Here is a 4,671-nt window from a genome sequence, read left to right as displayed (position 1 = left end):
TAAAGCGTCACTTATTTTGGAACAAAATAAAAAGCCTAAAAGGACACTTATTTTGGAATGGAGGGAGTACAAGTTAAGTTTAGTTACTAAAGTGAGTTGTGCGGCCAAGTTTATGGGTGAAATGATGTATTTTCTCTTTTATATATGACATAATGTGACATATATATGATATACAAGTGACATACATGTGACATATATATGATATACATGTGTGATGTGACATACAACGTCACAGTTACGATGTTTTCCGACACTGAGTTTTGAGTCCAAACCATTCTAAATCGCCTCCAATCTTTCTCAAATTTTGTATATAATTTCGTCCAAATGTTTCCGACTAACTCCAACCACAATGATTCAAAAGATAACTACTAATTTTTTTTTTTTTTTGATTCAAACTGAAGCTTCAACTGGGTCTTTTAATGATGGCTCTATCTTCAACTATTTATCAAATTAAAGAGAAAAAGTTGAGGAAGTCATTAGAGGTGTGCTTGAAAAAGCTGAGGGAGAAGATCTAAAAAAAAAAAAAGAGAGAGAGAGAGAGAAGAAGGAATAAATCATGTGATTAGTAACATGAAAATCTCCAAAACACCTAATTTTGTAAGTTTTGTTGGAGGTTGAATATATAATGTGTTGTTGCTATGTTTTGAAAATGAAATAGTACCGTGTTCTTTTGTAATTGGAAGTCTAATTACGTATATCAATCTCTGTGAATATCTCCAAATTGAATCCTTAAAACAACAATCAAATGATCATTCTCAATCTCAAACTAATGAAATTTTGAAGAAATAACATAATAAGTAACTAAAACTTAGAAGGGCAATTATATCTAGTCTATTATCTAGGGTATAACTCAGTTATTGACATCTCATTTTGTGATAAGCAAATAGATTCATTTTTGGCCGCAGTTCCATTAGATTCTGTCAATCTTGAATTGTATTCTTGAATAGGCGAAATCTTTGGGCTAACATCATTGTGCATATAATATGCAAGCCTTAAAGGCACAGGAAGACTCAGAGAGAGGCTACTAAGCATGAGAACTACTGCAGCCATAGTTGGTCTATCGGCAGCATTTCCTTGAACGCACAATAAAGCAATGTGGATGCATCTCGTTATGTCACGATTAAGTCCCGTGCTTCCCCTCAACACGGGGTCTATCAAATTTGTAGATTTTCCTTGGCGCCAGTTCGTCCAAGCCTGTCACATTTCACTTTAGAGTTTAAGCTCTACACATTGTCAACGTAAAAGAGTTATATGTAACTGACCCCATCTAGTTTTAAGTTGACTAATTGGATCTGTTACCACTTACATAGCTCAGAAGGTTCCCCACATATTCTCCATTTATGAAACAAGTGTTCTTTTGGCCACTTAAAATTTCTAGGACTAATACTCCAAAGCTAAAAACATCCGATTTGACTGAAAATTTTCCGTGCATTGCATACTCTGGCGCCATATATCCACTGCATAGCCAAAACAAGAATTACATAACATTCCACAACTTAGATATGATTCAATTTGTTAAAAAAAATCGTTGAACATATATATTTTGCATTTCTCTCAACAAGACTAAGGTAAAAAGGCTAAAAAATTCAGTTCTGGGGTTTAGTAGTTCAAACAGTGGGATCAGCAAAACTAGATAAGCTTCAAAACAGGGAACTACTTGATGTTAAAAGTCAGAACTCCATGTTTCATTAAGACATTTTTCAATGAACTTAGTAAGTACAGTAGTAAAATGTTGTACTGCAATTTATACTACAAATTGGGTAGCTATGAAAAATAACAGTCTATCCAATGAGAGATATAGAACTTACTAGGTCCCAGCAATTTTGCTTGTGCTACCTTGAGATTCATCCAATGCAAATAGCCTTGCCATACCAAAATCTGAGATTTTAGGATTCATTTTTGCATCTAGAAGAACATTACTAGCTTTGAGATCACGATGAATGATGCGAAGTCTAGACTCCTCATGAAGATAAAGAATTCCCTTTGCAACGCCTCCTATGATTTTGGATCGCCTTTCCCAATCCACAAGCCTACGCTTAACCGGATCTACATTCCCATTGGACAAACAAAATGAATAATAAGCTCCATATTTTATAAAAGAATTTAACTTCTACATACTGACAGTGTAGATGATCAGGGCAACTAAACGATTTAAAGTTAAGCATTACATACCATGTAAAAAGTGGTCAAGGCTTGCATTGGGAAGAAATTCATAGATAAGAAGTCTCTCTGTTCCATGTCGACAAAATCCCAGCAACCTAACCAAATTCCTATGTTGAAGCCCGGCAACCAACAATACCTCGTTTTTGAATTCTAAATCACCTTGACTTGAATTTGCAGCCAACCTTTTCACTGCTACTTCTTGTCCATTTGAAAGCTTACCCTGAATCAGAAGAGCACATATAGGAAGAATGTTTTAATTATATACATTGATTAGTGTAAAGATTTTTTACGCTATAAAATTTAAACTCGTGCAAGAGTAAGTAAAGCTGATAAAATAACCTTGTACACAGGACCAAATCCGCCTTGTCCCAACTTATTAGCATTTGAGAAGTTATCTGTTGCTGCTTTAATTGTAGAAAAATCATATTGCAGGGATTCTGCAGAGTTGGTAGTATCATCCTCGCATATACCTTCACCAACATAGTAGTAATAGCACAGAACAAATTAGTGAAACAGTCTTAATTAAATTCAACTTTCCTTAATATTGTCTGTTAATAAGAAACTCTTACTGTGAATTCCGTTCACCAGCTTCCTCTTTCGCCTCCTCATCAAGATGACAGAAATACAAATAATAAGAATAACAATTGTAACAGTTGGCACAATGATAATGACAGTTCGTGCGGTTTTATCATCCTTCCCTACAAAAATTCAAGTTAATATTAGGTTAGCAAACATTCGTGCGGTTAAACTAGAATAGCAATTTGAATGGAAGTCTATATAAGTTAATTAGGCACAATACTGTATAATGACCTAATTACAAGAACAACAAGGTGTAGGACTATAATTGTAGTCCATGATTCAGTTACTCGAGTTAATTACTCTATATAGTTATAGAATGACTAGGATAAATATCTTGGAAAAATATATTGATAATGTAAACAATTTTTCGCACTATCAGTACATAGAAATTAAGGGCCGCTTAGCTGGCCAACAAAAGAAGCTCGACTTGAATAGCGTGTCCCCTGAATATGAAGTGGCTAACAATATAGTTCCACAAAGATTTCAAATACCTGGTGGTGGTAGTGGCAGCAATGAGGCTGGTGGCAGCGATGGCAATGAGGCTGGTGGCAGCGATGGCAATGAGGCTGTTGGCGGAGATGGCCATAAGGGTGGCTGAGCTTCAGTCAATGACGACTCGTTGAAGAAAGAGTAAGGCTCATACCTAAAAATGCAGCTGGGCATCAAAAAGTAGTTGCCCAGCCTCCCGTAACAGGCACAGTCAGGCAAACTTGTATAGGCAGCGGTCAAACAATCGAAACAACCTTGAGCTGATGAATCGGCTGTGCACTGTACAAGTGCATGTACTGTCACATTATCAAGGCCATTAGTAATATTAGCAGCAAACTTGCGCTTCCCACCCATTGAAGCTCGATTTCTTAAACTTGTCAACAAGGGTGTCAGATATTGGTTAAAAAACAATTGAGGGTTCGAGAAACTCGTGGTGATATAAGCAATTTTTTGAGGGTTAGTTGAAACGGTGCCTATGAAGGACTCATTTGAATATCTTAGCATACACTTATCATAAATACCAAAGGCCGATTTCCTGTAAGGACATACCTCTAAAATCTTGCGAGTAGCATTATATATACAATCACGGCATGTTTGTAATTCGACATCTCCTCTACATTGCGCGAGGAGACTAACCCTGACCGGGTCTTGGCCTATGGTAGTATTATAGAATCCGTAACTATCTATATTACGCGAAACAGAGGAGAGGACTGTGTGAAGATTTGTGTCATATGCACCATTTGGAGAGTACTCTGTCTCATTACCTTCACATGACGATTGAAAACTGAAAACAGGCTGTGCTATATTGGGATCGAAAAGGCAGCAAAATTGGAATATTAGAATGATCAGCCATTTCATGCTTAAACTCATAGCTGTCTACCCAATCAACGCAAAACTTAATTGGCGTGTTGGAGACAGTATGAGTAGAATGGCTGTGCTCATTTTGTTTAGGAAGATTGAATCCGATTTTTCATTTTTGTTAGTCTTCACAACTTCTTTTTTTATTGGAAGATATCATTGACTCTTGACTTTTCAGTTTATGAAGCAGGCGGAAAATATGAAACGCGGAAACTAAGAGCATTGAATTTGAAAAAGGATGGGTGTTGGGGTTTCAACGTTTGGTCTGGCCGGCCGATTATATTATTACTCCGTTACTAGTAATAAATTTGTATCATATCTTCTTTTGTTACTCCGTTGTTTATAATCAAATTACACTTTTCAAAACTATCTCAATCATTTTGGGTTTTTATTGGTATTGATTAATTTTCGATAATTTTTTTTAAAACATCACTGGAAGAATCGATTATTATTAGAATCTCATTTGTTAAAATAATACTAAGAAGTTTTAACATAACACACGAAATATAAATTAAAATAGTATTTGAATCACAATGTATGATGTGTTGATAGAAAAATGTATTACCCTCCATCCATTACTCT

General features: G+C 35.7%; 1 pseudogene; it reads right to left on the bottom strand.

The window, feature by feature from the left end:
• Positions 1-834: 834 nt before the first annotated feature.
• LOC132047790 (cysteine-rich receptor-like protein kinase 44) lies at positions 835-4,101 on the bottom strand (annotated as a pseudogene).
• Positions 4,102-4,671: the final 570 nt, after the last annotated feature.

Source organism: Lycium ferocissimum, chromosome 2 (assembly GCF_029784015.1).
Source record: "Lycium ferocissimum isolate CSIRO_LF1 chromosome 2, AGI_CSIRO_Lferr_CH_V1, whole genome shotgun sequence".
NCBI classification, from domain to species: domain Eukaryota; kingdom Viridiplantae; phylum Streptophyta; class Magnoliopsida; order Solanales; family Solanaceae; genus Lycium; species Lycium ferocissimum.
Note: the sequence above shows the minus strand (reverse complement) of the source record. Positions and strands in the feature narration are given on the sequence as shown.